Below are 21,539 nucleotides of genomic sequence, written 5' to 3'. Positions count from 1 at the left end.
ATCAGCCCACTGAAGGTGCCTGCCACAACTGATGTACATATGATATCAATACACTACAGACATACACAAGATACTATATATGCATTGGCTTAGTGTCTTGGTAATTTAAGGGATAATAACTTACTAGCAAAGAAAAGACTTCAAAGTTTGTTGAGAAAAAGTAGGTGTCATTTCAATTATTTTAACTGCTCTATTTCTGTGTCAAAGGGGAGGAGATTAGTCATTTTTAGTGTTTGTTTTGTATTTTGCATACATAGAAGATTTTTCTGAATTCTATTTCCTGAGGATATGAGTAGCTTCTAATAAGACCCCCCAAGTCAAGTCTGGAAAGATTTAGGCAGGATATGGGGATGGTTGAAAACCAAATATTCAAAGCAAAATTTGTTAGGATTCTTTGTTAAATATTCAATCTTAATGGAGTATGCAAAACCCCAGATGATTTTATTGGAAAACTCCAAGATAAACAACTCCCCCTCCAATATCTTTGTAAACATCAGCTTTGCTCAATTATCCAAGACCAGGTCTTGGATTAATTTTCAACAAATATCTTTTATTTTTAACTGTGCATATGGAGAAGGGTTAGATTTTTGTCCCTGGGCAGTTGGATTGCATCCTTTTGCTTGTTTTTATTATTAAGGCTGGTGTTTGACATCACACACATCCTCTTGTAGAGACTTGTGTCACTTGACAACTCTTAATGAGTCAGATGAACTCATTAAGATGCAATGACAACTCCTAATGAAAAGAAAGCATACTTTCTTTTACTGAACAATGTATTCTATAAACTTGTTCCAAGAGCCAAGCCTTGGCATCTCACAGAAATTGTTGGAGATCAATAAGAATTTTGGAGTTGCCACTCATGGTAACAAGTTTATCATCTTATCCTAAAATTAATTTAGGGCGTACCTGGGAGATGGACCCAGCCACATCAATCATTAATCAAAAAATTGTCCCCACAGAGCTGCCTACAGGCCAATCTGATGGAGGCATCTGCTTAATTGAGTTTGTGTCTTCCCAGATGATCCTAGCTAACTTGTATCAGGATGACAAAAAGCTAACCAGCATACACAGGAAGAAAGTAACTAATGCATGTGGTGTCCAACAATAGTGTCACACTTTGCATTAGTGAACCATGAACCTCAGCATGTGTGGTCTCAGATTCAGAGTGCATATTCTCTTCCCTCCTAAAAGTGGAAAAAGCCCATAATGTAAAATACAGGCAATTAAGTTAGAAAGGAGGAAGATGGGAAGTAGTGGGTTAAGATGACAGAAGAAGAAAATTAAAGAGAAAAGAAAAAATTAAGGGACAGAAGAAAATAAAATGCTTTCTATATTATGAGTCTTGTGAAGAACTCAGCTGAGTCTCTGTGTATTCCACTATGAGACTGGAAATGTGCCTCCTTCAACACTCCATTGGTAAAAATGACAGAAATAAGTAGAAACCACTATATGACCACCATGCTGTAATCTGCTAAACATAGGTGTCATGGATATCTTATCTGTCTGTTTCCTTGAGTCATAAATATTATATTTCAGTTGTATGGTTCATCTAACATTACTCCCCCCCCCCATCTAACTAAATATCCTCAATTTGTCTTTACAATTAGTTAAGAGCTAATGTTTTACTTCAGTAAAAAGCTATTTTCCCTTTACATTTTTATCTTCAACAAAACTGGGAAAAATAAACTCTAGGGAGCCTTACTGGCTTCCAGGATTTTGTCCTCGAACCTGTGAATCCAAGACTTGGAGACTCTTCCACCTATGCAGCCTTCCATCCACTCACATCCACTCAGCAGCCTTCTAAAAGAAACTTAATTAGTTCTGCCTGTTGCCTGCCAAGGATGTTGGAGATAAAACACGAGCACCACCACCAACAAAAAACAATTTCCACCATCTTAAGGACAACTTAACACCCAAGAGATTTAAATAGACATTTGCATAATTATAAAAATAGATGTGTAATTGGAAACCACAGTGAATAACATAAAACTATAAAATCCTGTAGCAGAAAGACTTGATTTAGAGGGTTTGGAGTTCTGTTGTTACTATTGTTTAGGTTTAAAGTGTTTATTTTATGTGCATTCAGTGCTCAGAGCAGGGCATCAGATACCCTGGAACTGAAGTTATATGTGTATGTGACACATCTGATGTGAGTGTTGAGAACCAAACTTGGATCCTCTGCAAGACCAGCAAGCACTTGTAACTCTTGAGCAATCTCTTCTTGATTTAAAGTTTTTGCACATCCTAGTGAAAACAAAATCGAAGGTGCATTTTGATGTGGGATAACCAGAGAATTTTGTCCATTGCCCACAGCCAGAAAAATAACTAACTCAATCAAAATTTTTATGTTATTTGTTAAATCTTTTGGGCCTTGGCTTTTAAATTTTTGTTCCTGTTAAAAACACTTCAAAATTGAGTGTGGGGGGGTGGGGGGTGGGGGGCTTATTTATAATGTTTTAGTATTCTAATTTAAAGTAAAACTCTGTTTTGAGAGGAGATGAAAATCCAAAGATGGACTTTGCTTCAACACAACAACTATGCAACACCCTCAGATGAATCTCAGTACAAGTCCTGGCTAGGTCCCTGTGGCCAAGGATGCAGATCTAAGCCTCAAGTTTCTCAATGCTATAGTAATCTCCATATTACCCCTGGGTTGTTTGACTTGGTGTGGCCACTAACAGAGAGACTCTAGCACAGAAGGGAATGAACAGAACACAAGGCTGGAGCATCCCTTTTAGAGGAGTGACAACTGGCTGTCAAGAAGACTTCATTAGTTAGCTCCAAGATAATCATTCTGTGTTTATCTTCAATCACTTAAGTACTCATCTTCCCAAGCAGAATCTTGTGTCGATATTATCCAAGCCAGTTGCATAGCGTATGACACTTCATACTCAAAACAGAATTCCAGCAAAAACCTTTTGTAATAAATAACCATGTGCACGGGGATTCTGATGGCTGATTACTGGGGTAGGGAGATGTCACTGCTTTGAGATGTACTGGCCAGGCTCTTCTTCCTTTCCATCTCTTTCTTACTTCCCTCTTTACTTCCTCCTTCCTTTCCCCCTTCTCTCCTATCTCCCCCTCCTCTCCCTTCTCCTCTCTTGTTCTTTTGCAATTCAAGGACAAAAGTGTGAAACTGAAATTGGGGGAACATCAACTCCAGAGGAGTGCCATTTCCATCAGAATTTGGTAATAATCCACACTTGACTGCACCTGTGCAGCAGGCACCCATACTTTCTCCTTCAAAGTCTTTTGTTCGTTACTGATTCAGTGAAGGACGTTGCTCCACAGTCAGCTTCTTTGCTTTATTAATGTGACCATTCTGAGAGATCACAGCCCAGGGGAGACAATGCTATCCGCTCTTCAAAGGTATCACTGCAGGCTTACCGTTCAGAATCAGGATGGGCGATTCCTGTGCAGGGGAAGGGGGGCTAAGTGGAAATTATTTGCAAGATGTTTGGAAACATTCTTCTCTGAAATAAGTCCATCGCATTAAGCATGAAGGTGAACACCATTAATAACATTATTGTCACAGTTAAGGGGCATCTAGCTATGAAAAACAAATTGAAAAAGATTTCTAAACACAAGGAATGTTCTATGCTTGATCAATTTAAAAAAAAAATAGATAAAATTGCCCTGTTTGCCAAGTTTGATTTATTTTACATGTCAAATTTCCATTTCTTTAAAAAGAGAAGTTCATATAAAGTTTGAAATGCCCTGGCTTTATTAACACAAACATACTTTTATTAAAGAGTGAATGCATTTTTTCTAAAGAATAGTTTACATATATCATAAAGCAACAAGCATATCTTCAAGAGGCGAGTCCTCACCAATACAGCTCCATGCTTATTGTACATGCCTTGAAACTGGACCCACACAGGGGACTTGCATACACACACACACACACACACACACACACACACACACACACACACACAAATGTATACATGGGCACACGGGTACGAAGACCAAAAATACCAACACCATTGCTGTCTGGATTATATTAGCTCTCACTTAAGGCTTCTAAGGTACCCCGTTGCCCCTGACATCACCCAAAATAAAAACACACCTTTTAAAGGAGCAATATTACTTGAAAAAAAGTAGATCATTTGCCACCTTAATGTGTCTATTCACCTTAAATGTGTATATTTTCCATGATTTTTTTTATGAAAGGCAAAGATCCCAAAATTGAGAGAAGTCCAGTTACCAGTGAGAATTGCTCTTCAGAACCGATAGTCAAAGGGGTCACTTGGACTCTAAGATATCACTTTCAGGACAAGAAGATCACGTTTCCCTTGAGGTTTCCAGAAAGACATGGGATTTCTAGGCATACTGACTTGATTTCACTCATTTCCTACTTGAGGTCCTTGTTAAACGATGGGACAAGACTTTCAGGGCAATACCACATCAGAGTTTAAACTTTCCGAAAGGAGTCATTCAACAAGACTCATAGCCAAGGAGGTTACTATATATCAGGGCTTGCTCAAGGGAAGCCTGTATGTATGGACTTTGGCCAGTCTTTACTAGAGTTTCTGATTTCTGAGATTCCCAATTGGTTTGCTGATCGTTTATTTACTTAATTTGTTATTTTCTTCCCTTTTGGAGTCTTGCGGTATGTTGAGCCTTCATTCCTTTCTGGAAGGCTGGAAGGAGAAAGAACATGGTGGCGGGAGAAGGAGGGGAACAATCATTAGTTGCAAGAATTCTAAGAAAATAGAGGACGTGAATACAATAGGAGGGTACTACTTTATATACTCATGTAAATAAAAAGCATTATCTTTAACTGCGAATTAACTGCCATCTAGCGTGCTGTTAGTTGTAAAGCTCAATCCAAGCTGTGCCGATTCACGGACTGAGGAGAATGTCTGCAAACATGCCAAGGGCGAGGAGCAGCCAGTCAGTCACCTGGACGTGTCCCTTCCGTCCTGCAGCCTCCACGCCAGCAGCACCTCCCCACGCCACCCGCCCATCTAGGGACCACAGAGAGGCCGCTAACATTCTTGTTGGATTTCATAAGGCAGATTGGACCAGTCCGTCAAACTACAGCCACGGAGTATTTGCCTGAGAATGGTGAAAATAGGCGTGGAGATCTCCCAGCAGGACGTGTTGGAAAAGGAGAGAGAGAGAGAAAAAGCGAGAGGAGAGTCTGGAACCTTCCTCCCCATCTGTACTCCTACTTTCCTCAAGGTCACGGCAGCAGCAGATTTCAATGTCACATAATTAATGATACGTTTCTTTAGATTTAGAATCGGTCTTCTGAATTTAAAAAAAGCATGATCAGCCAATAGGTTGGCAGTCTTTTCGTACCAAATTTGAATCATTGCAGACACATCTAGCCTCTGAAACTTCGTGCCCAAATGCTGCCTTCGCTGGAACATCTTAAGTTCCTTCAGCCATCATCAGATTCCAATTCCTGGGAAGCCTCTTCAGATGAGCTGCTCCTGTGGATCCGCCCATCACTCTTCATACTGTGGAACGTCTTCTTGAATGCCTCCATCATGGCGTGCGCCAGCTTCTTGGCCTCCAGCTTGCTCTCACATTGTACCGCATGGCAGTCCATCTGGTAAGACAGGTCATCGTTGATCTCTCTGTACACCCAGGCGAAGATGTTGGGGCTCACGTTGTGATCGGCTGTGCAATAGGCAATGCGAGCCACCTGGAAGGTATCCATGTGCACTGTTGCCTCACCCTTGTGGTCAAGGTGATGAAGCCACACTTGGAACGGCCGGATCTCTAGGAGGGCGTTGGCCGGAAAAACGTCTTCTCGGGCCAGTGTGTGTTTCTTCCAGAGCTCAATGACTGGCTTCTCAGTGCAGCCAGACAAAAACTGCATGCCTGTAGTAGAGACTTTGCCCAGATAGGTGACCTGCAGATGGGTGACAGGAAAAAGAGCAAGAGGTCAGTATGATAGGCGTAGCTTACTCTGATAGGCAGAGCAACTTGATGTACATCAAAGGGGTACGCCCCCCTCCACGGTGCGCATACTCCTTGACATCGGAAGCACAATTTCTTCCGTTTCTTTCTTCCAAGTTTCCTCCAGGACAAATACTTGCAAACTATAAATAGAGTTGGATATTTTAAAAATCTACTACTTCAAGAACATCTTCCCTCTTCTAACCCCACTTTTAAAGTGGCCGATGCTGATCTTTCCTCTAATTTTGGCATTTCTTTGGAATCATGGGTCACTAGAAGTTTACTTTCAGTCAATCAGAAATGCAAGCACTCAAGGAGAGCAAGAAACCAGGAGGCTGTGAGTCTGCAAAACAAAGCCTTTATTAAGCTTATCTCTTGGCTGGATCCTTTCCCCAAATCCTTCCCCTTCTTGACTTCCTTTATGCTGCTTGCCTCCAGCTAAGACCAAAGACACAAAAAGTGTTCTATCTGAAGTACAGCCTGAAGCATGATTTCCCCCTTCCGCTGAGAAGTTTTTAAATAGCAATAATGCCTATCTGTTTTTCAACCCGAACAGCTTTTGAATGCTGGGCATTTGGTTAGCTGACTATAACTGAGAGATTAGCTAAGACTAGAATGCCAGGTGATCAGATATCAAGATAAGCACTATGAAAACTAGAGAAAAATAATTCTAAAGGATTCAGATACTGACTTTAAAAAAAAATGCTTACGGAAAGGCAAAAAGATTCAGATGGCGAATACACTTGCTACCAAGCCTGAAGACTCTAGCTCGATCCATGAACCCACACGCTGGAGGGAGAGAACTGACCTCCACTGGTTATTCTCTGACCACTACACATGTGCCCTTGTTCCTAGTCTGCCAGGAGGTATATGTTATTGTTTTTCTCATCAGAATGGGTAGAACTGTTGCTACTACTGTGCTCTCATTAAAGAACTGCATGAAACCTAAGGGGTTAATTGACAAACAATTGGAAACTGTATAGAGTTTGGTTGAAATTTAGACACAGAGATCTAAACACTATGAATGTGAGGAAGGGACCCTAAAACAAGGTCCATGGAAAGAGAGCCAAATAGACAATAGAATTTAGTCACAATGGCTCCAAATCAATGGTTATGATCAGTGGGACCTCAGGACTGCATACAAAAACTTTAGATCATAAAAGTGGGTTTCTATTCTAACCTTTCATGCACTTGTTCTCTCTGAAACAAGAGTTTCTTTTTTAAAGGGATAAGTTTGCTGGGTCTGGGTCTGGCAATACAAATCTTCAATCCTGGCACTCCAGAGACAAAGGCATGGTCTTTTCATAGACTTTTGTCTGCATGAGATGGGCACATGGTCACCAGGATCTGAAAAGATTCTCAACATTAATAACTGTGTTGTGTTTCATCAACTCGATATAAGCTAGAGTCATCTAAGAAAAGGGAACCTCCTTTAAGGAAATGCTCCCATTACACTGACCTGTAGGTAAGCTTGTGGGAATTTTCTTCATTGATAAATTATATGAAAGGTGCCAGACCACTGTGGGCAGCCCCACTCTTGGGCAAATGGTCCAGGAGACCATAAGAAAGCAAACTGAGCAACACAGGAGGAGTGAGCTAGCAAATAGCACTCCTCCATGGTTGCTGCTTCAGTTCCTGTCTCCAGGTTCTTGTCCTGAGTTCCCACCTTGGCATGCATGTATCAAGAGACTGTGACCTGGGCTAAGAAGTCAAATAAACCCTTTTATCCTCAAGTTGCTTTTGGTCATGGTCTTCTATTACAGCAATTGAAACCTAACTCAGACCCTGATTATTTGAGAAACATCAGAACTGCAAGAAAATACTATCAATACTACTAATACTATTCATTAATACCCATTAGTATGACTGCTACCAAAATAGAAAATGATGATTACAGGTGTTAGCAAGATGAAAAACTGGAAAGCCAGGCGATGGTGGCACACGCCTTTAATCCCAGCATTTGGGAGGCAGAGGCAGGCAGATTTCTGAGTTTGAGGCCAACCTGGTCTACAGAGTGAGCTCCAGGACAGCCAGGGCTACACAGAGAAACCCAGTCTCGAAAAACCAAAAAAAAAAGATGAAAAACTGGAGATTTTAAAATTAAAATAGTACAGAAATTTTTCTTGACTAGTTATTCGTCAGACAGTAAAATACTTTTGTCTACTTGACACAGCCTACAGTCACCTGAGAGAAGTCTTAAATGCCAAAATTGGATTGGCTCATAGGCATGTTTGTTTGTGTGTGGGGTGGGGAGCTATCTTAACTGGTAATTAATATAGAGGCTCACTGTGGGCAGACTTTCCCTGGGTGGGTGGTCCCAAGGCTATAGAAGAAGGCTAGCTAAGCATGAGTCTGCAAATGAACCATGCAGCACTCCTCTAGGGCTCACACTTCAAGCTGTTGCTTGAGGTCCTGCCTTGATGTCCCTCATTGATGCACTGTCACCTGGAAATATGAGACAAATAAATATTCTCCTTCCCTAAGTTGCTTTTAGTCAATTTTATCACAGCAGAAAGGAAACAAGGATGTTTGGCACAGACTATCTATTTATAAAGGAAGTTGGCATAGCCCAAAATTTGGGAGTTTAAAGTCCAAAACTGGGGCAAGGTACTGGGGAGTGTTGGTCAGCTTCTGGCAAGGGCAACTGATAGGAACACCTTAGCAGAATATCAACAGAAATAAGAGGTCAGATGCTGAGCAGGAGCAGAGAGAAAAAGAAAGTGGTGGGGACAGCTTAGCTTGAACTTTTATAACCTTCTCTCAAGAACTATAAAGGAACTCACCCAAAAGCATCTCATGTCTCTACTAATTTCCACCTTCTCCAAAGTACTGTTCTGTCCCACAGTGCCAACCCGAGGGAGGACTGCCCTTTAATCATAGATACATTCGACCTTTACAAATACTAAGGTAGTTCATCAAAAAGTTAAGAGAGATTTTGATTCACATGACTCATTTGTTCTTCTCAAAAGAGCAAATTTCAGGGTCTTAATGAGATAACTTGTATGTTCAAGATCAAAGGACCTATTGTGCCTAACAGTTAAAGTGTGGAGAGAACCCAATACCAGCACCATCCAAGTGAATACACATATACAGTGAAATACTATGTAGTGCCAAGGGGAGGAAGTTCTTACATATGCTACCACACAGATAGAATCTGAGACTGCTAGTGTTCGATAAAATAAGCCAATCGCAAAATAGATGAAGACTATAATTTATCACACATTAAAACAGTGACAATCACAGAGATAGAAACTAGATTGGTGGGAGATGGAAGCTTGAGGCACAATGGTGAGCTGCTCTTGCTTGGGAGATTCTGAACTTCTGTTTTAGAAGCCTGGAAGAGTTAAGGTACTCAGTGGAGGTGAGGGTGCTGGAGCATCATACCTGCATCAACAACATTGAAATGTATACTCAAAACTGGCTTAAGATGGTTGCCTTTTTTTGTTGTATGTATTTTAACACACACACACACACACACACACACACACATTTCTTTCTAAAAGTTATACAGAGAATTCCACTATAAGATAATTAAAAGGTACTTTTTCAAAATCATCATTAAAAACTATAGTTTTTAATCTAAATCAAAAGCCATTTCCTAGTTAAAAAAAAATTCTGACAGCCAAACAAGAAAAAAATATAACTCTCCTTATGAATGTTTACTATCCATAAGATAAATATTTTTAAGGAAAATAGTTTTAGTTTGGAAGTATGTTTGGAGAAGAATGAAGCATAGATTCAAAACTCGAAGGTTTTGATGAGACAGTAATAAAAGCTACTTAATAATACATAGAAATTTATAAAGGGAATTTTAAAGCATTGGGGTAAAACATGATATATAGATTAAATCCATTCAGCTAAGCTAGTGTCTACTTTCACCAGTGACAGAAAAAGAGCCACTAAGTAACATGTGCTAAAGGTCTCAAGACATCATTTACATATGTCCATGACTTGCTATGTCCATAGCAAAATCAAACTCCAGGGGCATGGGCAAGTTCTAAAGGATGTTTGTATCACATGTGATGGTAAAAAGCATTGCATGTATCAGATCCAATGACAACTCTGTGTGTTCGGATTGGATTTTTAAAAACAGGGTCTCACTATGAATCTCCAGGGGGCATGGAATTTGCCAAGTAGACCAGTCTGGCCTTGACGACATCACAGAGATGAACCTTACTCTACCTCCCCATTCTGGGACTGAAGGTGTGCCATCATACCTACTTTGAGGTGGGATATTAGTATTATTATTATTACTAACTCTGTCCAAAGTGCAGAACTTAGATCTAGACCGGAGATAGACCCAGAGTCATTCAGAGAGTAGAGTAGGAACACACTTTGTCATAAAACTTTTGAGGTGTCAGCAACTCTTAGTGATCTGCGAGGAACTGAGCATAGAAGAGTCTGAATTTCTGTTGAGTATTTCTTTTTTCTATTAGATGAGAGATATTCCCGTTTGCTGGTGTTGTCCCTCCAAGTTTTCATTATCTCTGTCCTTTTCACAGGATGAAATTAGTCTTTCTAAATGATTAAGATTCGATTGTCTGGCACTTTTGTAAATGAATTCTTCTCTGGATTCATGTATGCCAAGATGTTTTAAAATAAAAATGTTATTCTTATTTTGCAAGTCTCACAAATGACAAGAATATGGAATCTAAAAGGGCCAAGCTAACAGAAACAGAGAGCAGGATCGGCAGCAGCAGAGATTTGGAAAGTAGAAGAGTGGAGAGCATGGTGAACATGTCCAAAGGGACAGCCAGAGAGAATAAATCAAATACCTCTCTATACTGTATAGAGGAGATTGCAGTCAGCTGTATTGCGTCAGATAACCCAAAATAGCGAAAAGATGGGATTTTGAATATTCTCATCATGAAAAAATGATAAATGTTAAAAATCTAGAATACTAATAAATATCTCATAGTTGTACAATGTAGACATGTACAAGTGATTCCCCCACACCATCTGAAGATCTATAGCTAGAATCTATAAGTTTAAAGAATTAAAAAATAAATTCATTTTCTCAAAGTGCCCAAAACTCAATGGCACTGTTCATGAAATCACACACCCTGTGTAGACTGGGTCAAGAAGTAGCTACGTGGTGGCAAACAGCATTGGAGCACTGCATGTGTATACATCTGCGTCTATAGAGAGAGAACCATCTCTGACCTAGATACCTTCCATGGAAGGCTTGCCAGCCTCTCTGCTACAAGGCACTGAGAACACCAGGCTCAGTGCGTGTGTGCTACCTCAGGATGTCCCACCACCAACATGGCTGTGAAAGTGTCAGATGTACATGATGAGAGAGACGGAATGGATGAAAGAAGTGAATGTTTCCTTGGTAGATTTGTTCCTTCTAAGCCCTGTCCATGAGAGGTACAAACTTCCAGGGCTGCTGAGTTACAATAATACCCAAATTTCAAAACGAGTCACCAAATCTGCCCAACTGAGACACAGACTTTTCTTTCTTGCTTCCTTGCTTTTGTTAGTTCTTTACTTTCCAGGGAGGATAAAGAGACTTCTAAGAGGACAAGAGCAGCCTTCAGGCAGAGTAAGGGCTAGCCTCAGTATGTAAACATCAGCAGCTTTTCTGTGGTCAGAGAGACAGGCATGGAGAAAAAAGCAAGTGAGAGTGTATAAACAATTCATTCTAAGAGCAATAAACAAACAGCAGAGAAAGGAAAGCTTGCTCTCATGTGTTATTTACTGGCATAAACTCACGCCCCAAACGGTATCTGCAACGAGTGTCAGTGAGCTTTATACCCAACTATCTGAGGACGTTTGCAACATATGACAGTACCCAGGCTGTGTGTGTGAGGGACCCACAGCATGTCCACAGGGCTGACAGCATCAGCTCCACCGAGCCTTTGTCCTTGGAACCCCTCCTTTTCGAGTAAGAGCTGTCCAGCCTGCCCACCGGCTCTCATGAATTTCTTCTCAGCTGTGGCTAAACAAGCCATGGTTCCTGAGCTCAGTCCTCATTTCCTCCCATACCATTTGTCCTCCTGGAGGCCAGTCCACATTTTGCCCTGCTTATAACCTGCCTCTGCTTCTCTTTAGACAGCCCAAAATGAGAATGGTGGTGACCTGGACCCTTGACAAGGACACAAGGTGGATGGGTGATTGTGTTAGCGCTCACATATACTGGCAACCAAGGGGTTTTACAGCCTTCCAAAGATCAGAAGCTCAGCTTTATACAGATCAGTCCAGTGTACTTCTGGAGTTCTCAAAAAATAAAATAAAATAAAATAAAATAAAATAAAATAAAATAAAATAATAAAAAAGGCCCATTGAGAACAAAAGCTCTCTAGAAGCTTCTCTTGGGATATGAAAGAGCTTGCTCTTCTTTCATGCTCTGTAGGAGGCTACCTTTCTCTGGCTGGTATGAAATAGCACAGTAGGAGCAGAAGGTGGAGAAAACGTAGCTGGACAGCCTCATAGCCTTTGGGCTACAAGACAGAAGATGAGAAAAACACAAGCCACGGTTAACCCTGGGTCAAAAGCTGCAGTGAAACTCCCTCGCTCTCACACTGGCTCCCAGCAGCATACTTCAGAGAATTGGGAATGAGAAAACACAGGGATTATTTATGACCCCAGCTTGAAGCTTCTCTCTTCTTGCTGGTCAAAGAGGAGCAGAACTCCACTGGACACTGTGAAGATCGGAGTAGTCACGTCAAACATTTTACATCCTAAACTGCAAGATCTGCTACTTATGAACATGCATCACATGCTTTAATTTGCAAAGGCAGTCTTAAAAGATAATGATGTTCATAATAAAAATGACAGAAGTTTTGTTTACCAAATAATAAACCTGGAAGACTCTAGAAGAATGGTGAGTGGAGACAGACAGGAAGTGACTGACACTAATTCCTGAATGCCAAGACTCAAAAGCAGCCACAGCAATTATATAGATGGTGACAGTTACCGAGGGCTTCCTTTCTCGAAGGTTCTTGGTAAAGTGTTTATACAGACCAGGACCCTTCATTATGACCCCACATGTAAGGAAAATTATTATGCTGCTCTATAGTCTAGGGGGCTCCGGAGATATGAAACAATTTATTCAAGCTAGCTGGGGGCCAGGTCTTAAAGTTTAGACAGTAAGATTCAGGACCCTTGCCACCATCTGCTGCATCCTGTCTGTCCTCCCATTGATGACCCCTTCAGACAGGGGTCAACCTGCCAGCAGGCTCCAAGCAGGCCTTCAGTGGTTTAGGTACCAGCCTCCAAGGGGTTGAGAAGTCTCCATCAGTCTTCCTGGATCCCAGAATAATTCAGCAAAGTGGTGAACAAAAGTGATTGATCTACAAACATTTTTTTTTTAGAGTTCAAAAAGCTTTCAAAAGTGTTTACTGACAGCATCTTTCCTGTGGCATGCATATATATATATATATATATATATATATATATATATATATATTATATATCAGATTTGATATACATATATATGCTTTATCAAATAATAAATTTCACTTACATGTTGAGGTTTAAGGGAGGAGGAAGTAGTCGTAAGGCATAGCATATATGACAGAAAATATATACTTATCATTGGTCAGAGTGGAAACCACTAATCTAAACCAAATCACCCATTTTTCAATGAGAACTCAGCAGCTGCTCCAGATCCACCAGTGAACAGAAATAACACTTGGGTATATGTCTCCCAACTTGCAGAAGCGTGTCCATGTTACTCACTGCATCACTCCATGATCTGGATTCTGTGAGTCATACCACAGGTATTATAACGGTGGAAGATCTATATGAATTTGACTGCAGTTATAGGCCAGTTAGTTTAAGCACTAGGTTGCTGTGAAGGTATTATTTTATTGTGTCTACCATATAAGTCAATGATGTTTGAGTGAAACAAAACAATTTTCATAAGGAAGGTAGGACTGGTACCTTTTCCTATAGTACTATCCCTTAAGGAATCTGCCTACTCAGTCAGGATGCTGTCTATAACAGTACCGATAATGCTAAAAAACAAACAATACATTTTTCTCAAGTGCATATTATCTACAGCATATTTATGCTCAAACCCTTGTTGAGTAATATTTCAGTAATTTTTTCTTTGTTCAGAAACATCAGGGATATTTAACTGCATCAACATTTTCATATGTTCTATTAACAAAACCTAAAACCACATTTATGGAAACTTTACCGAGAAATATATTGTCTTTGTAAAATGTAAATGTGTACTCTATGGGTAGTACATTAAATAAGACTTAATATGCAGGAATGTGTCTGTGTGTATATTATATATATATATATGGTATACAGTATGTATGTGTATATTATATATATATATAACATACACACACATATATATATGGTTTCATTGAAGATAAAAATAGAACACATGTATATGTATGTGTGTGTAAAATTTCTGCTGTGAATCATAGCATAGGTCTCACAATTGCATGCTTAAGTGACAAATTTACTTCTTTTATTCATATTAAATTATTTCAGAAAAGCAGAGAGATGAGAGTTTTTACATCCTATCTTGCACTTACCAAGCAATTCCAATGTGCAATTTTGTCCTGTCATTTGGATCTTGGATATGTGAAGCTTAGAAATATTGTCACTGTCATTATCAAAGACGGAAGCAATTTATCTAAAAGGCATTGAAGTATGCCCCTAAAGACAAAGGCACTTAATAAAAATGATACCACACAAAAGCCCACATTCCCTCGTCAGGTCCCATCTGGAGAGCTAACCTCAGGATGGTGAGACCCAGAACTGAGCCATCCAGTAGCACAGGAACAGTTTACTTCATGACTAGTCTGTTAATTCACTCTTGCTTTCTCAATAGCAGGGTATCCTGAGGGTGGGACCAAAGTTCAGAATCCTCCTGTAGATCCCCAATGGTCACATGAGAACATTCCCTGAATGATAAATCAACACCAGGCAGACTACTTGAGAATAACCCAGTGGAATGTTTTCAGGGGACAGGGACTGTGGTAGGTGAAAAATGTCCCCAATTTCAGTCCTCGGAGCATTTTTCACTCTATTTTCCTTGGTGTACAGCTCATCAGAAGACCCTAGAAAGCACTAGATGTTTGAAAGACTACCAATAGTACTATATTGTATAAGGAGGGGTAGATACATAGGGCAATTGGCTACAGGGCCACAGCTCTTGGTAGGTGCTCTATGGGGGTAGACATTAAAAAAAAAAAAAAAAAAAAAAAAAAAAAAAAAAAAAAAAAAGAGGGCAATCCTGAATCACCGTGTCCTACTAAGCAGTAAAGACAAGTTCAAATGAAAACCTTGACACAAATTTTCACTGGAATTTGGTTTTGTCTTGTTTTTCTTTAATTTTCTTTTATTCCCTTTTTTTCACAGCAAGGCCTGTTGCTGAAAGGAAAGCTTACTATTGTCGCTGTCTTAAAGCAATGTAATTCCAAAATGCTCATCTTTATACCCGCCTATCAGTATAGCCCCCATGCCTTCTCAATGAAGCTTCCCTTTGCAACAGATAGAGACTGTTAATGAGAGCCACAGTTGGTCAAATACAGAGAATAAGGAACTGTGGGGATTCCAACCTCTATGGATGCATCCACAATACAGCCCTTATACCTATGTTTCAGAGAATATCACAGAAGATGGAGTATGAATATTGTGAAAAGCACATTTGGTTTGGTCTTACCATTTTCTACCACCTTCCTGATTTTAATCTCTCAAAGAATTGTCTTTTATTTGGAGGTGTGTCTAATTACTGTTGAAGGTTGGTCTTTTACTATGTATTCTAGTGCTAAATACTGACAACCAAGATCCGGTTGCCTCAAGGGATGGGGAAATCCTCACATACACTGAGTGATGTTATTAACCTTGCTTGTTAATTTAAAACTATGGGTTGAAATACAGCTTACAGCCTAAAGTTGGACAGAAGAGAAGTAGGCAGGGTTTTGCTTCCCAGGCTTAGGGTCAGAGGTAGGGCCGTGAGGAGAGAAGGGAGAAGGTGGAGAGAAGAGAAGACACTATGGAGTAAAGGATTGGGAGAACTGGCCATGAGGGCTGTTCACTTGGAGCAAGAACAGCCCAGGCAGAACATGGCAAGTCATATATCTGGGTTATTGCCAGGGAAATAGACATAATAGCATAGAGGTTAAATATCTGCCCAGCTCTAGTGATTTAAAGGCTTATTATAAATATCAAGGCTTTATATATTTTTATCTGGGAATTGAATGATCAAAGGCGTGGTAGAAACCTCCAATAGAGATTAAACATTTAATACAACAAATAACATCATGCCCCCTTCCTTTCCTCCCTCCAAGTCCTCTCTTTCTTGGTGGCAAGAATAGAATGAAGCAGTCACTCTCATTTTTTTTATGACTGGATTGTAAGCTAGTGAGACATTTTAGAATGGAATTGTTCATGTGTAATTCCCTTCCTCTTTCTGCATTTGCGATGCCACATCTAGAAATTCACCATAGATATTGCATCCTTACAAAATGCACTACAACTCTATCCATTGCATTATAACTTATGATTATAAAATGCATAAAAACCTACATGCTCATACAAAACAAAGCAGTTTGGTAAGTTACAGGACATCCATCTAAGATGCTATACAAAAACATATTAGATGCTCTATAGTACACAATAAAAAGAATTTATCCACAGGGAATAGTTTATGAACTATATTGTAATATGAATCAAAGCAAACCAAAAAGTTACTGCTTTGTATAAGCAAGAAGATGAAGTAAGGGAACATAGTTTCATGAATTTACTCAGTTGGGGAAAAGGAAACCCAGAAAGAACAGGGACTGGTTTCCAACAGTGGGTGGCTGGTAATAGGATTTAAATCTCACAGTTACATGAAAACAGAGCACATGCATGGAAAATGAGTTTTTAAAACATCATTACACACATTCGTGATTTCTAGAATCAGGGAACCTGAGATTAATACAGGCATCAGGAATGGGGGTGGGGGGATAGTTCAAAGTGGAATAAGATGAAACTGGAGAAGTCTCCCCATATTGCAAAGGAAATACACAACCAGAGTGAAGGGGACAAAACCCTCAAATGATGTCTCCTCTGAGTATCCAACAGTCTGTCCTTGAGCACAGAAAACTACAAGGCAATGTGGAATTTTATTTGCTGTGTGCTGCCTTACAAAGTGCTGCAGATGTGTGATCCTGGACCTACTTTGTGCTTGCTAGAGATGCAAGTTAAAATAGCAAATGTGAAGAACTAGGTTTGCCACAGTTAGAAGCCAATGTGGAGAGGCAAAAGGCTACACGAACCCTGTGAGATTCCTGGGGATTGAAGTAATTAAAATAAATCCATGGCTTTCAAGGTATAGATACTGGTACCGAACACACAGGTAGATTTTGTACACATGATTTGCATACCTATATATACACATGTTCTTAGCTGTTTCTAGTTCCCTGTGAACAGTAGCATGCTTACAGTAACCAGCTTTACTGGAGAAAACTGGTTCCAAGCCTGACAGTTAAAATTCTGAGACTATCTTAGAACTGTGCCAGAGAGGAGAGAAAAATAGAATAACAATAGCATGTCTAAAGGACAGATGGAGACCATCCTGTTGACCTAATAGGGCTGTCTGGCTATTGATACTAATGATAGTGGTTGCAAGGACACACAATGAGAAATCAGAGTCCATTCTTATTTATATGAATGAACGAAGAAATGTAAAGAAAAGTGAACCACTCACAATACCTAATAAAGTAACTAAGGTGATGAGATTTACAAAGCCATAACCTGGCAGCCACAGTATAGTATACCTTTCAGTTAAAAACCATCATCAATAGGTATGAAGACTAGGAACGGCTGTTTGATGAGATCCACAGATAGTCTCAAAACCACCTCCCCAAGAGTTACTTAGTAATTACAAATGGAGAGATACATTTACAGGGGTCAGTTTGCCTCAAACCAAATAGCACAGGAGCAGATGCTGCAAAGACGTGCTGCCTGCTTGTCAGTCACCCAAACTATCAAAGCAGATCATGACAAATGGAAACCAAGGAGGTGAGTGTGCTATGCTTTGGAGCTGCAATGTCCCCCAAAGGCTCATGTTTTGAGTGTTAGCTCCAGAGGTTGTAACACTATTTTTGAAGGCCATGGAGACTGTCAGACAGAACTCTGAAATTTATTCCTAAGTTCCTGCCTAGATGTCTCCACTCCCTGTCTGCTGCCTGACAAAGAAGCCATCACAAAATGCTCCTGGCACCATAAACCAAGCATGCCCCCCCCCCCACCCCCCCACTCCTCAACACTATGCCCTTCCTGATATGAAGGGCAGAATCGGTAAAACAAAATACATCTTGATCCATTGAGTTGTTCCATCCGGTAGTTTGTCGCAGAAACGAGAAAACTAGTTACCACAAGGACATTGCTTAAGCTTTAAAATATATAAAGGAAAAGAAAACATGAGGACCTTCTGGTTAAAGGCACTGATAAGACTTATCCCAACTGTAAGGGGGGGGGGAGGATCTTGATGGTCATTTTTCCTTTTCTATTCAGATGAAATATATTAGTTTGAGGTTATACATGTGCAGTTTACAATCCCAGTCTTTTCAGGAGGTAAAGGTGGGAAAACTAGGAGTTCAAGGTCATCCACTACATAAGAGTTCTGCACAGCTACCTGTCTCAACTATTTAAAGTAAATAAGTAAAAATGTAAGGCAATGCAATCTATCAGGACACAATTTTTCCTATGGGATCTACTAAATATGGAGTTACACAGAGTTTTGGCTTTATGGATCTCTTCCAATTGTTAAAGTAAGAATACTCGGGTGGTAGGAACAATGGAAAGCGATGTGTGCACTGTGAGGAATTGCCATTTTGCTGGGGTTTGTCAATTGCTAAGCAACCTGAGAAATTAAATGCAGATTCGGTTGCATCACACACTTGAATTTTTTCAAGAGAGGATTCATTAGTTTCATTAGATTCTCCAAGTGTTTAGCGATGCAAAGTAACACACTGCCTATGGCAAATTCCTAGGAGCAATGTTGCTGTAGCAATGAACATGAAAATGTTTAAGATGTTGATATGTAAATTTAATTGCTCTTCAGAGACATCTAATCCATGCCATATTCTGTAACTATATATGGGAGTCTTTCCAGGTACCAGATTCTTTTCAACAAGGGCAGCCGTCACTGTTAACACCTCCACTAACTTGACAAATAGAAACTATTATCCTGTTACTGTTTTAGTTGTCAATAATGGTGTGGTTTCGGGTGTGTTTTAACCATCCATATTACTTCCTTTGTAAATGGCCCATTCAATTTCTCAGTCTCCTGTTTTCATGAGGACTGTTTATATGTTCCTTCCAATGTTGGTATTTCATTTTGTTTTACATCTCCTTTGATTGCCCACAATGTCCAGAACAATGAAAAATAAAACCGATGGTAATGGCAGTCCTGGTCAAAAGCCCGAATTTATTTGAATTGCAAGGCAATAAAAGCGAAAGAGCAGAAACACCACCATAAAAAGATCATTCTCCCAATGGGTTCTGACAACCTAGCAGCCAAGTGCTAGGGACCAGGTAACCAGGAATTTACTGTCACACAGAAGCCATGTTGTAATTTCTTTTATAAGTTTAACCAATCAGTAATCCCACTGCTCTCAGATCACAAAAGCCTTTCACTGTCTTTGTGCTATTTTTAATTCGCAGGGGGAAAAAGTCACATAAAGCCATACACATAGAACACATATAAGTCTAAAAATGTTTGCTGTTATCATCACAAAGCTGTGGTGTTAAGCCATGTCCCCCTAGAAGCACCATGTTGTACTCTAAGAACTATTGTAGTTCATTATTCCCTTAGGGGAAGTTTATGTATCAGTTTATATGCATATATGGATTTACATTTAGACATTCACATCTACATGCCCCTTCTATTTATGATGAACTCCATGTAGTCAAAAGCTTATACATATTGATCACAAAAGAAACTATGAAAACATGCCCAAATAATAAAGCCATTTGTCTATAAAACTTCCTCCAACATAAATGATAACCAGGTTTTAGGTTATCCTTTTTTGTGGTACCCGAAGCAATATCAGAAGAGGCTGTAAAACTCCAGGCAGACAAGCAATTGCACATCATCCTTATCCCCATTAGAAAGCACATATCTCTCCCACATCACAATGTCAAACTAGGGCCATGACAGAACAAAGTGCTGGAGAATTTCCTGGTTGTCAAAATGGATGGATAGGCTCTCCAACAATGCACACAGAAGACTCAAGGTTGCTGTCACTGCAAGCCCCTTATGAATGGAGACACGCTGCCTATACATATCTGAAAAGGTCCTTGGGCTCTGTTGAAATGCATCATGGGTCCTTATCAGTATTGCCTTTTGGTAGCTGTCAAATGGTGGTGTATTTGGAAAGGTCCTATGAAGCTGTGGCCCCTCTACATAAGCACCACACCTGTGCATAGTGGGCACTTATGTGTATGTATGCTGGCGTATGTTTACAGCAGACCTGCACAAGTCACCACAGAGACAAAAGAATGTGGCTATTAGGAACCTTGGCACAGAATGTCCCCTTTTGAGATCAGCGGGCTCTGTGGTATTTTAGTCTCAGTGACTATTTAGGTGTGAACCCTTTGCTTTTCTTCTTCTTACCGCAGTAGAAAGAAAGCTCTCCATACATTTTGATGAAAACAAAAAGACTGAAAAGTTAGTAGAACAAATTTTAGCTCATTAAGTGATAAACATGCAGAATAAGGAGAGCTGATAACAATGGTTTTGGACACTGTGGTTTCTGACTGCAGACTTATTAAATCATAAAGTGAATGCATGTGCACATGTGTGTATGTACATGCACATGTGAGAGCCTATGTGTAGACCCCAGTGGTTGATGTCTTTCTCACTTGCTATTTCTTGGGACAGCTTCTCCTGCTGTGACAGCTTCTCCTGCTGTAGTTACTAATTAGGCTAGGCTAGCTGGCCAGCAAACCCAGGTACCCTCCTATCTCTTCCTCCCCAGTACTGAGACTACAAGTGGGTATCACCAACTCCTTTTTACATGTGTTCATGTCATATATACATACACCCACAATTTTACCTGTCTGTATGTAAGTTAGGAACTACAAATGAAAGCAAACATGACATTTATCTTTCTTAGACCGGGTTATTTTACTTAACAGGGTTCTCCAGCTGCACTCATTTTCCTGCAAGCATAAGTCTGCTCATGAAAAACATTCCATTGCATGCATGTGTGAGTATGTGTGTCTATGATGTAATGCATGTGGGTAGGCACACACATATGTAATATATAATGTACAAATATAATGTATAATATACTATATAAGTATGTAATATATAATAAATATCATGTTATCCTATTGTTTCTGTCACAAAACAGTGTAGCCCAGCTTTACAGTCCAGTATGAATTCTTCAGGAGTCTTCAGTTCTCTTCCTTCATACTCTATAATCCATTTAATGAGTAATATGTTCCACTTACAACATGACTTTTCACTTACTGTCTACAACCAGGGTTTGATCAGATATCTTCCCCCCAGGAAAGCCCTAGATGCTTAGTATTTATGTATAGAACATATTTTACTGTTCAGTCTGAGCCAAAAAAAAAAAAACCAGGGCAACGTGGGCCCAGAGTCCCATAAGTTTTTACCTTTCTGTACCCTCCCATCCCAAGATGTTGGGAAGTTCTCC

The 21,539-nt window shown here is 39.9% G+C and overlaps 1 pseudogene; it reads right to left on the bottom strand.

Annotated features, from left to right (window-relative positions):
• Window positions 1–3,635: 3,635 nt before the first annotated feature.
• LOC117702352 (PTB-containing, cubilin and LRP1-interacting protein pseudogene) overlaps window positions 3,636–21,539 on the bottom strand; it is a 17,945-nt pseudogene continuing 41 nt past the window's right edge.

This window comes from Arvicanthis niloticus, unplaced genomic scaffold (assembly GCF_011762505.2).
Source record: "Arvicanthis niloticus isolate mArvNil1 unplaced genomic scaffold, mArvNil1.pat.X pat_scaffold_729_arrow_ctg1, whole genome shotgun sequence".
In the NCBI taxonomy this organism is placed as follows: domain Eukaryota; kingdom Metazoa; phylum Chordata; class Mammalia; order Rodentia; family Muridae; genus Arvicanthis; species Arvicanthis niloticus.
The sequence above is the reverse complement of the archived record's forward strand: the minus strand, read 5'-3'. Positions and strand labels throughout refer to the sequence as shown.